This window comes from Cyrtonyx montezumae, unplaced genomic scaffold, assembly GCF_038088225.1.
Source record: "Cyrtonyx montezumae isolate F1298 unplaced genomic scaffold, pur_monq_1.0 scaffold_8, whole genome shotgun sequence".
NCBI lineage: Eukaryota > Metazoa > Chordata > Aves > Galliformes > Odontophoridae > Cyrtonyx > Cyrtonyx montezumae.
Window position 1 is genome coordinate 93,798,160 of NW_027072089.1, and position 13,441 is coordinate 93,811,600.

Below are 13,441 nucleotides of genomic sequence, written 5' to 3' on the forward strand. Positions count from 1 at the left end.
GATTAAACAGCTCACCATGTCCTCTCTCGATAGTACAAGAAGTAGCTTACACTGAGGCAAGGGAAGCATTTTTTTTCATGGCTTGGGAGCGGTGCCAGTGTGCTGGCAGTGAAGCCCTGGGATGGAGGCAGTGGGATTACATGTTTTAGGAACAGGCTAGAGAAATGCTAAGGGTTATAGAGATGTTCCTGTTTTAGTCATGCTCTCTCTGGTTAAACTAGATGACCTCTTAAACCCAGTTCTTTAAAATATTCTGCTTTTTTAACCTTATTTTTTACAATTCTGATAGCGAAGTAAGATGAATGTACCCAGAAAGAAAGCTGGGAAGAGAGAAATGGCGCTAATATTTTCTGTGAGAGAGTAAGGCTGATGAATTTTTTGCAGAATGTGGAGTAATGAGGAGAGCACAAGAAGTGCAGCCAGGAAAGGCAAGGAGGAAGGCATTACATCAAGATGAGTGAGAGCAGAGACAAACCCAGCTATCAGGGAGGGTGGAGAAAAGGATTCCGATATGCAGAACGGAAACAGGCAGGCAGAGCAAGAAGTGTAAGGAAAAAGGGAGGAATCCAAGCTAACACAAAGACTGGAAGGATTCTGAAGGGGAGATTAACATAAACTGCAATGGAAAGGGAGTGAAGAGGGAGCAAAGATGTTTTGTGTATACCATGGTCATGGAAGTGCTGGGATTTCCAAGAACAAACATCAGTAGCTAGAGAGCCACAAAATGGGAGACTTGACAAGATCTGATGACCATGCACACAAACATAGGTTTGTTTGCTTTAACTAAAATGTAGATAAATTCTTCTGAAGAACAAATGTTAACTAAAATCTGTTTTTGCCTCAATGCTGTGCCTTATAGCACACCATTGGATGTTGGCTGCTCAGACCATGCAAACGAACTATGCCGTCTGCAAATTTCTCCCTTCATTCATTGATAGATTTCACAAGATTTATAACATACCCTTTACCCGTGGCCCTAAGTTCAGAATGCTAAGGAAACACAAATCCGCAGAGTAATGGCATCCTCAGCCTAACCCCAACAAAGCATTTGTTTATAAATAGGAAAAGAATAGCCTAATAACAGGAGGCAGATGTTGAACATCTTGGTTCATTTCAAATGTCCTTGGTCTAACTCACTGAGCCTGAAGTCAGGCAACAGTGGACAATCACAAATTGATTTTTATTCTAGTAGGTCACATTAAGATGTATGTTGTGTTTTCTGCAGCTTGCGAGCTGGCTACGGAACAGTTTGAATAAATTTTGGAAAGAAACTTTCAGGATCAATTATTAAAACTGTTTAATCATATCCTGATATTTCTGATTGTTGTTTGGTCAATATTTTAAACATTCTGCATATTAAAATCCTCTAGAGTACCCTGGAGTTTGTTAGTTTGTTGATTACATTACACATAGTTTCTCTACCACCATCCCTCTTAAAAACAGTGTTACGACATCATAAATAATCTAATTTTTATATTGTTAGTGGTTTTGATGACTGCAATTTAAAACTATTCCTGAGTGTTCTTTTTCTGCTTGGCCATGTGTACTCTTTCACTGCTGTTCGTACACAAATAAACAATTGGGATAATGCAGTAAAGTTATTTTTGAACTGCTGCCTGAAGCTTGAAAAATCTCAATGCACAAAGCTCACCGAGGTGAATGGAAACTTTCCAACATATTTCAGTGAGCTTTGGATCAGGCTGCTGAGCACACTGCCATTTCAAAGATTTTTTTTTTTTAAACACATTGTAATAGGCAATGTTTACTGAAATTATCTAAAGTTTCCAGTGATTAATATACATCAGCTCCAACGTGTTTTGACTGGCTGATGATTAGGTATCACAGGGCAGTTTCTTAGAGTTTTCTATTCTGCACTTCACAGTCATTACACAACACTGCTCCAGCTGTCCCGATGACCAGATGTTGGCTGTAAAGCTCTCTGAATTTAATATCACATGCAATTCCCCTCCTTTTTTATTATTTTTTTTCCCCAACTGGTTGAAGCCGCAGCGTCTGTTAGCTCTGTTTTCTTACAAGAACTGTTTTGAGGCACCTATTACTCCAGCATGGTTTGGAAGGAGCTCAGATTTCATCGAGACCTGTGCACAGTCCCTCCTTTTGTTTGAAGCTATCTTACACATCCAAGGTGAAAGACCTTCTGAACATGCAGGATGTTTTCTGCATTGACTCAAGGCTCTTGAGTCGAATTGCCATCCTTGCCATGGTTCTTTTTTTGGCATTACCAAACAGACACTGTCTGCAAATCTTCTACTTGGGACCTCACATGGGAAAGATGCTCTTTGTTTTAACATTAGGATGAACCATTCCTTCCACTTGTTTTGCTTTTTTTTTTCACAGCTTATTACACATCCTTTCTGCGCTTTCCCCTCTATTTGATTTTGCATGCCTGTAATACCTGTCAGCTGAACACCTCCCAGACCATTCCAGGTGCTAATCAATCTTCAAAATTGCTCTGTAAATTAGGCAGGTCTCATTACTCCCATTTGGTCCTCATTTTCAAACTGGGGATTGATATGCGCCCATGAAAGCACATGACCAAAAAAGCCAACTCTTCCTTTTGGCTTGTGTTTCTTAACCATTCTTGCAAGCTATTTGCTGAACATTTATCTGTCTGGGAGGAAAGCAGTTAATTGTCCCCGGATATTTTGACAAGGCTTTTTGGTGTTGGCAAGGGGCATGTACTTTCAGTCACTGTATACCACTTAGTGCTTTGCAAGTCTCTTGAGAGCTGAAAGAAGGTTGAAAAATGTTGCTAATTCCTCTAATCTTTCGGCACAGAGTTGAGATGGGGCATGAAGTATGTCATTCAAAGGACACTTGAGCAATATGATTGGCTAATAGGGAGTCCTAGCAGCAGGTACAACACTTTAAAAACATGCTGCCAGAGCACAGGCTCTTAAAAAGCATTTCTCCTCACCCTCACCTCAATGTTTGCAACACTGCAGATAGCTTTTCTAATTGTAATAAGTCACAACAGGGCATGCCTTGTTGGGCCATAATCATGCTTCTCAAGCTGATGATAGCACTCCTCCTTCAGGTTCATGGCTGGTGTACACCCAAGGAGTGCAATTATGGTACAACAATGATTGCCCTGTTGTGCCTTATTATTCAAGCAAGGCAGTAACGCAAGTGTTTGTGTGTGTGCACATGCAGAGACAGAGTACATTTGAGCAGGTCCTTACCAGGTAATTAGCAAACTTGCATTAACCCTATCCCAGTGTTTCTGTAATTCAAATGTTCCTTTTAGAGCTGCTATTTTACCCTGCTTGACGGCTGGATCCCAGAAAGCATAGCAAGGAATCACTTTTCCTCTACCCATTTCCATATTGTTCATTGTTTTGCAATGAGTTTGAACTCATGACAAGGGTGGCATCCTGCTAGCCTTGGCATAAGAAGATAACTATTCAGAGGGAACATACATCATAGCCTGTAGTGGTAGGAGATCCTGTCTCAACAGGTGGAGTCAGGAAGGCTTAAGCTGCCTTTTTTTTTTGTCCTAGTGGCCATTAAGATTGTTTCTGCCTAGGTAACCAACAGGTGTGCCTTGTTAGTGCAGAAACCATGGCAGTTTTCAAAAAGTGTCCCGTGCTCTATTGAGATCCTGGCCAGAAGAGCAGGATTCTGCTATTTCTTGATCGGTGGACCTAATGAAAATGACACAAAAACAAAACGTGGCAGTTCTTCCAAATCCTTCAGTCACCTAGTCTCCTTTAAAACTTTTTTGCAGTATCCTTAAGATTTAGGTATATTTGGATACACAGAGTATGTAACGTATTCATAATGTATAGAAGTTTGACATACAACAAGTGAAGGCCAGTCTGTAGCAGTGGACTATTGGACACATTTGGCAGACACTCCAAGATCAGCACACAGTCATTTGTCACTGCCATTTGTGATGGAGGAAGCTGCTTAAACAACAGACAAGAAAAAGGCATTTCTCTCATTTTTCTAGGATTGTGCTCTCAATTTTTTGAGTCATAAGAATGGAATGAGTTCTATGCTCCACATGTTTATTGGAAGACCTCTTCCAACGCCGAAGAGTTTTAATTGCAGTTGTTGTTAAGATGTCATTTTTAACGGCCTTATAAAAAAAACTCTGCCATTTCCACATTCTTGAGCTTTGAGCAGTGTGCATTCTTCAGCCGCACAGCAACAACAGCCCATCTCCCTCTCTCCCAAGGATGCTGAGGATGGGAGCACTCTACCCTTGCAGATGAGTGTGCTAGTGTTTGTCAGTGCACTGCGGCACGTACCCAGTTCACAGGGTCATAAATTTTCCTTTGGAGGTGCAGCCCTGCAAGGGTTGGTCACAAGTGAAATCCTGTGAAAGCTAACACAGTGTTTCCTGAGATTACAGATTACTAGGCTGGGTCCAGTGTTAGGACCGTGAACATAAGGTGTTTGTGCTAAAAATATTTTAGGGCATTAGCCAATATGATGACATTTTCCATATTTGCTGCTGCGTTCAGACCTTGTAGTGGTTACAGAGGATCTTGGCTTCCCCCTTGTCCTCCCTTGATAGCAAAAGTTAATCACTTGCACATGGACTCCCTTGAAAAAAAATATGTAGTGTTTACTTGTTTTCCTTTTTCGTGTTAGATTTCATTTCCTTTGCTCCTGCCATTTCTTCATGCTGAGAGTCTATTGTTCACTGAGCTACGGCACTCAGAGCTAGTTTTCTTGAAAAAAGAAGTGATACAGTTCATTTCTTTTGAAAAGGCCACTTTTTTTTTTCCAGTAAGCAGAATCTCTGTCTTGATTGCTGCAGTTCTCCTGGATTCCCTCAGCTTCAGTCAAAAGGAGTAAGCTTGAAGGGACCAGGCATAATGGTGTGAAGTTGCATGGGTGTTACACCTGTAAGCCATTACTGCACAGAGGTACAGAAGGAGCAGGGTCTGGGCTGCCAGATTCTCTTAGCACCACTTTTATATTCATGGGAAACAGGCATATGACCTTGTTTGGCTATTGGGATTTACATCCAGCTGCAGAAAACTGCCAGGAGGGATCCCTGAGATGGGGAGACCTGGTGTGTTTTGAACTGACTTGCTGATTTTGGCTGCATGGTGCTAGCCCAAGGAAGAGAGATTCAGCATTCCTGTGCCCCCATTAGTCCCAAAGGAGACTTCTGATGCCTGATACATCACCCTCTAGAGCCTAGTTTCAGAAAGCCTCCATTACCTCTGTGTGCTGCCAGTGAGATGGGATTCCCTCAGCTCCTCTCTAATTTCCTAACATGCTGTTTCAAATTGTTGTCATTGTTTCTGACTCAGATGGTGATGAGGTATCTCTAGTAATTCAAGGACAAGCACCTCTTGTCTGCACACTTTTCATTCCCACTTAAAAGGTTTCAGGGCTCACTCAACTTATTCAAGATGATCTCTTAAAATAAATATCTCTGTATCAAATATATATCCTCATCAAATCAGTTTTTCTTCCCCTCTGAATGTGCATGCTGGCCCTGCTGCTTTGATGTTACAGTACTGAGGAATTTATAAGACATGGTATTTTTTCCCAGATAGAAAACACAAGAAAACCATTTATTATGGTAATTACTGAGACAGATTTACATCTCGTGAAAAGATTAGGCAGCAGTTGCTTCTTTGAAAATGTCCCATAATGGTATAAAACTTCAGGCCTAAGGAGAGGCACAAAAAGGCAGTTTGCAAAACTCCGAGTACCTTTGGGTAAGTCTCTGTGGATTTGCTGTTAAGACTTTCCCTGGGAGGATTCTTGCGTTTGGTTCTCTGACCAGGCAGAGAGAATTTCCCTTATTCACAGTTGAGCTTCCAGTGAACTTCTGAATTTGGTAGGACTTTAGAGTGTGACAGTTGGAGAAAAATTAGATTCGGGCACAACTAACGTTTCAGCAGGTTTTATAGCGTTAGCCAACAAGTCACACTGAGAGCTCTTCCACAAACAATTCTGGAGAATGTGGTTTCAGAAAAAGGTCTGTCTAATGGGGTTCTTCAGCATTTCCTCTTTTCTCTCCTCTGACTTTTGGAACCTCATCTTGCAGATACATTTATGCAGATAAATAGCTTCACATGCATAATCCTCTATCACTTTATAAATCCTTGAAGCATCTTGAACCTTTCCATACAAAGGTTTTGTCTTTGGCTGTAGCTGGTATATAGGAACAGCTCAGGTTCATAGTTTGCTTCCTTTTCCTCTGTTTAGGTATTTCTCATGTCAGGTATATGTAGAGTTGGGTGAGGTATGCAAAATGTTTGGCCCATGTGTGCTCATTCCTTCCGTTGTTTGCCTGTTGAGGTTTCATAAGCAAATGATTTTTGCCACTGAAAATAACTGGATTGCAGTGTCGAACGGATGAGTATGATTTGAAAATGAAGTTATTGCTTATTAAGAATTCATACAATCTAAAAGAAAACCACTACCAGGTGAGTTATTTTGGGTCTGTTGTCAGGTAGGAAAGACAAATACATCAAAACATTGTAAAAAACTTTACAGTGCAATACAGTGTTAGGGCATTTTTATATTCTGATCATTTTAAACATTACAAACATAAGACATCCAATGAAATACGATTGCCTTTCCTAATTTTAACATATGAAACAGTCACAACATACTGAGGTTTGTTTTAGTTCAGAGTCCATCAGGAATCAGAGTATGAACATTTATTTGGACCCTGAAATGGCAATATTATACATTAAGCAAACTCGCTGTTTTGCTTCCCACCCTTGCCATCCTTGCTGGTTAAACCCAATAGTATTTTGTATGGCACAGCACTTTATCACAGACAAAGACTGCCACCCGGGTTGGGGAGGTTTGGTGCAAAGCTTCTGTGCACTCAGATGTTGGCTTAAGCCCTGCTGGGTTCTCTGTGTAGTTGTGTAGGCTGTTGGATACTGGAGATGATGAGCAGCAGCATGATGCAACAGCAAGTTTGGCATGTTCCTGTGAGTGACTAGAGGTGAAATTAGAGTATTTTGGATCCCTCTGTTGAGGGGAAAATATGCAACATGCATTTAGTAATTTTAAATGCTACTACATCAAAGACAATGGAAACACTGAATGGATCTTCCCATAGCATAAAGAGGTAAATTAATCACACAATTTACTGTATGTTACTGTGCTTAATGGGGATATTATAACCCCAAATAGTTTGTCAGCTGTTCATATAATGAATGAAGAGAAGGCTGTAAACATGGATACCTCACATAAATTATCTAATTCAACACATTTATGTTTGCTATTGCTAATGCCATAACATAAGTTTTATTCAGTGAGAAAAACAAATCTGAAGTAAAAGCTTTGGCCATAGGCAGCTTTTGGCAGAAGGCAGGCATTAGTACCCATGTGCCTCTGTGACTGCTTTCTGAGGGGTGCTCTAGCCATGGGTATCCTTGGATGTTTTATCCTACTTCATGCAGCAAGGTTAGTTGTCTCTCATGCGAAAATGAAGGTAATGCTTTGTGTTTCGGTGTTACATCTATGGGAAGTACTGTTTTACCTGATGCTGGCCATGTGCTGCTAGGGCCCCAGAGCTGAAGGTCTCTTCCCTCAACTCTCCTGAGCAATTTCTGATCTCATAGTGGCTCATGGAGTTGCAGCAGGGCTGCACAAGTTAGTGTGATGTAGATTATCAGCATTGCTTGACTTATTTGCTTAGGAGCTCACTGGCACCAGGTATTCCCCAGTGACTGCTGGGATCTGCGTGGAAATGCCCTATAGGATGTAATAGGAATCTTTGCAGAAACATTAAGAGGCCCTATTTAAACTGCTATGAAACCTATAGAGTTTAATAGAGAGTAATATCCTTTCTATTGTTGTTTTTAACTGTCCTATATAATTCTATATTAAATTCTTGAGAAAGGCTGTAATTCCCTATTAAATTCTTTTGGGCTTTTTCACAAGGGTTCAGTTACATTTTTCATCCTTCCCAGAAGTCAATCATTTCAAGCCGCTGGCCATATGTACACATTATGGGTGTATACATGTTAGGTACGTGCCTTGCTCCACCGGAGCTCCTCACACAGGGTTAGTTTTAGTTTTCCCTGAAGTGAGAGCTCCCTGTGAGCACTTAGCTCTCCGGAGAATATATTGCACTCATCCTGCATCAAAACCACCCTGACTGGGCCACCCTTCCTTGCTCTGCTGGGATTAAGCCAGGGTCTGTGTCCTTCAGCGTGAATATGGCACGGCACAGCACTGTGAGGACACTTGTGTTGCCGCCAGGGAAGTGCCTTGGGGTGAGGCCAAAGCAGACTGGCAGGAAGTGGGCAGTCGAAAGCAGCATTTGAGCAGCAGCTCCAGCTGAGCTCCCTGGATCACAGGAATTAATCTGCCCCTTTTCAAACATTCACAAGCTGATCTGATTTTGACTGCTGCCTCCTCCCAAGCAGCTTTACAGCCTGGTGCAGTTTAAAGTGAAATTCTGACAATGCTTTTGCTTCAAGTTCAGTTTCTCTCAGCATTGGCACTGAGACCACATGATGTCCGTGTTATGTTTGCTTATTTTGCTGATACCCTGAGAAGGTCGCTGGCAGTCTGTTTCCTGTTCTTTGGGTATGCTTGCCACTGCAGTCACTCTGCTCCGTATACTGTATGAAGAAAATTTAAAGTTCAGTAAACAAACAAACAAAAAAAATACACAATTTGTGAACTGGAAAATATTTTCTTCTTCATCCTGGATTGCAGCATTCATCCCATGTGGTGGGTGTAAAAGCTGCCAAAGCTGCCTGTGGGAAGCTGAAGCTGCCCTAAGTGCTGCATACTCTGTGCAGGTCAGGCACAAAGCCCCAGAGCTGTGTGTGTCAGGGACTGGGGTCCTGACCTCTGTTCATAGGCTTGGGATCACTCCTTCTCCCTCTGGAGCAAGAGCACGGCTGCAGTTTGGCTGCCAGGCCACTGTCTGTATCTATTGCAATATGTCTGAGCAGGCTTGAGACAGCTATCAAAAGCCTGCAGCCTGCTTGTGCAGCTCATGCGAATGATCAAGGGATCAGAGGGCCACAACTCTTTTATATTTATGCTTTTTAGTTCACTCGTCATAGCCCAGGTGGTGATGTAGAAGCAGGTAAGGGAAAGTTTGTCTCTCCCGGTGGGCATGCTAGGAGGCTGGATTTAGGAAGCCTCAGCTCTCTGAATATTTTAGCTGGAGGAATCAGCTCTCTGTAGGAATTTTGGGGATGACTAGGCTTGGGGTGATGAATATCTAGACTGCTTTACTGTAATGAGAAGCTTGCTGCTTCTGTTCTCATCTCAGCTTGATTATGTGACTAATCTGCTAGGATGCCTAGGACTAGTAATGCTTTTAATGTCTGGATTTATAGGTATTTATATATCTATAAATAAGCAGGACATTTAATATGAGCCTGTGTATTGAGCTGTCCGTGCGTAGCCATCTGTTGGGTTCATGCCTGCCAGAGCTGGAGATGGAAGAGCATGAGAGATGGAGCAGCTGGGAATACATAGGCTGAGATACACTTCTCAAGCCCCCTGACAGCTATGCCAGAGAAATTCCCAGACCTGTAGAGTGTGAATGTCTTGAAATTTGGGGAGCAAGGATAAGAGCACCAGAGTTAACCCATTGGGAAGTGCTGCTCCGGCAGTGGTGAAATTCTGTGGTGACTCCAGTAAAATTAATGGAGTTGCAGTAATGCAAAACTGTTGTAAGATCAGCGTTGAGCACTTTGCTTTTCTAGGAGATATTAATCAAAGCTCTGACCTTTTCCCTGGGAAGTTTTATTTCTTTTTAACTCTGTCCATAGGGTTACCAGATGTGCAGTGTTAATGGGACTGCCTTAGCTGCGCAAGGCATTCCTGGGGTCCCAGCTGACTTGCTGCAACTGGGATCTGTCCTGATCTCAATAAAACACTGGGGTTTCCCAAGAGCCCTCCTGACTATCTTCTCCATTCTTACAGCATGTCTGTGTAGCCAAGCATGCTTTCTGTTTCTCCAGTACCCTCAAATCCCAGCTGCTGGTAAACTGAAAGCCTGAGGCAGCCCATTGTTTTGCTGCCTCTGCAGTAGAAGGTTGTGCTCTGTCACGGCAGGAGCATGGCAACACCAGTGGTTTCACATCCTGGTGAAAATGTCTTTATATTTGCCTGTAGGCACTCTCAAATGGATGTGAAAGGGGCAAACCAAGTCTACCAGCTGGGGAGGGGATAAAAGAAAGAACCAGAAAATCCAGCAAAAGCAAAGCTAGTTGGGTAAAAAATCAGGTAGGGCTGGGAAGTGAAGGTTAAAAGGAATTATAAATTGCATTTTGGGGGGTCTTTTTCTCTGCAGAGACACAGTAAGATGAGAAACAAATAAAGATCATTTACATAATTTGTCTGAACTGGCAGCACAAGTTTAAAAGTTAAGTCCAGCATCTTCTGACAAATCAGGAACTGATATTTAGGCTTGGTAGGGGGACTCAGGCTGGGGATGTTTGGCACAATTTAACATTTCCTAATAAATGCTTGCAGAGCCTGACATAGTATTCTAGTTTGTTGAAACAGCAGTGTAATTTTTAATGAGCAAGTGTTCAAGAGATTGCTTTAACGCGCTCTTCAAAAACAGCCCCTCAGATCATAGCACTCCTTAACACCCTGCATGGGTCTATAACTTTACAGCCAGCCTAGAGCAGTGTGTAGTGCTTAGATGTCACAGACCACAACAAGCAGTGAGCTGCAACTTTGTCATACAATTGCACCCTGTGTCCTTCTCTTCTGGATCAAACAGAAAAGTCTTAGACATCACCTTATTTTGCATTCTGTATGAGAATGAGAATGCTCCAAGCTCAGAATATCAAATAGGTTTGCAACCCTTACCCATGAGATGCTGCAGGTGCCGACAGAATGGCTTCCAGCTGCTCCTCATGAGCTCCATCAGGTCACTCTCCACCACCTCCATGCAGTTTACTACAATAAATACAAATATTTGGCTTGGAATACAACTTAAGCAGTGACCTTTGCCAGCTCCATGGAGCTTTCTTTCTTCTAACTGTGTTTATTTTCCTTGTGTGCAAGTGCTGGCTGCTGGGAAGAAGAACAGTGAGCTCTGCCTACGTTACCTGTCTCTGCAATATGGGTGCTGAGGTATCTGAAGCAGTTTCATACCAGAGATGCTGCCAGGTAACGTTGTCTTATTAAGTTCACAGCCTGATTCTCTTAGTCACAGCTTGACAGCCTGACGTGTTGTGGCATAATCCTACTTTTCTGAATTGTGCTGTATGCTTCGGGGCTCATTCCACGTCCCCTTGGCCTTTTATTTTGTTCTGTTGCTCTGGATGTCTTCTGTCTGTAGTTTGCCTTTTGTCTTGCCACCCTGGATTTGTAGCTAGAAGTATTTCAGTGCAACTTGGGCATTGTCTTTTGCCCTTATGCTATGTAGCTCTTTGATATAATGGTAAAAATCTATTTGCACTCTGATCTGTGGAAATCTTTCACATTTTTGAGGCAAGCAGGCTGCTGGCTTTCACTCTGTTCCATTTCCCTGCACTGTTCCTTCTCTGAACTGTACTCGGGAATCAATCATGTTTCCCTAGCCCTTCAGTCAATGCTGAGTAACTGTCTAGTCCTTGGGAAAGTGTCGTGATGGCATGTGATGGTCCACGCTGCCTGATAAGCAGCATAATTCTGTCTTCTGTGTCTTTGACATCAATCTGTCTATGCTGCTCATGTTAGTTTTGCAGGCATCCAGGAGATGTGTTGCACTGGATTCTCTTTTGCATCTGAATTACTTGCTGCTGCAAGGCATGGTGGATGCTTGGCTGAGCTGAGGGTGTTGGATTGTGCCTCTTCTTTCTTCTGGAATACAGCATTAGTTCCACGAGCTTGTGTTTTCTCCTTGTGCCCTAACAGACAATCTTCTTCCCAAGATTTGGAGCAGCAGTCTGCTGTGGACATATAGGCTGAGTTACTGACAGAGAAAATGCACCTTTCAGCACTTCCCAGGTTTGGGTTTGTGTTTTTTTAAAGTGGTAGACTGTAAAAGAGAAATCATGCCTTTGCATTCTGAATTCTGTTTTTTATGGATATGGGCCTCCAGGTGTGAAACACGTACCAGTCTCATGAGATAATTCTCAGTCTTCTGCGATGATTGCCAGTCCCCCTGAGGCAATGCTACTTTTCCTAGTTCCACTGAAAGTATGGAGTTACCTCTTCTGTGAATTGCTTCATGAGATTTGTTGAGCCCTGGGATTTGCCTCCTTTGCTTCCCCTGAGGTCTCTTAGTAAAGAAACAAAGATGTTGGAGCCCCTTCATACTGATGGGCAGCAGCTTTGCCTCCAATGGAGAATTGCCTCAATGATATGCTTAGAAAGGCTTCTGGGAGACCAGAGCTAGGAGGGTGTTTTGGAGGGTGTTGACTTCTGTGGTGGTAACACTGGATTCTCAGTCACAGACACTGCAGACACACACATGGCTCCTATGTCTTGGTCTGAAACCACATGTAGTAGCTCTCCATTCTGGGGATATCAGGGTAGTCCTTGTTTACCATTTCTCTTACATTTCCCTTATGAGGTTCTTCACTGACTGACTATACCACTGCCCTGCGGCTCTGTTTTTTGTGTGTTGTACAGCCTCTGGAAGGATGGCTGCCTGTTTCTGTATCTCAGGGTTTCTTTCACAACCCATGATGATTTCCCTAATGCTTTCCGGTTTCTCAGGATGTTTTGATATCACAATCCTGAATTGCTTCTCTGTTGACAGCTCCTTCTGTATCAGCAATGTCATTAGTTACAGCCTTGGTGCCTGGGAGTACTTCTAATGAAAAGTTCCGTTTACTCAGCAGGCTGGGTTGATGCCAGAGGTATTTGTGACCAGCCAAAGGTTCTTGTGTACTTGCCAAAAGGTACAGCAGAAATTGTCAGGAGAAATCCAGTAGCACAGTTCGCGTGGGTTCACTCTTTGGCATTGGAATGTTTTTGCCACAAAGACCTGTGGAGTACGTTTATAATGACTTTTGTTTTCCAACTGTATTAGTGAAAGTCTGGTGTACCTGAAGTCTTCCTTGTCACTGCTAGTATGGGAGTTAGAGTGGGAATAAAGATGTAGCTTTGCCAGCTCCTTCCTTAGAGACTCTAGTGTGGGTAATGGAGCTTTACATTTCAGCAGTCTCAGGTTCCAACAGGAATCTGATTTTAACCTTAGTTTATTCAAGGTGTCTGTCCTTGACATGCTTTTGTATATACAGTGTAAAGGGACTATTCTCTCTTCCCTTTTGTGCTGAGAATATCTGGCATCAGACTACAGTCCTGTCCAAGGCTTGCCCCCATTCTGCATACATCTCCTTCTGTAAACCGCAAGTGATAACATCTCCTGTTTGGTGGGCATCTCACCACAGTCAGAATTTGCCCACTGACCTCTCAGTGTTTTCTCTGTACATGTTTAAGATTTGGTTGTATGCCCTCAGCCAGCTATTTCATCTCTTTTCAATGTTAGTAGGATTGCAATGCAACTGTTTTC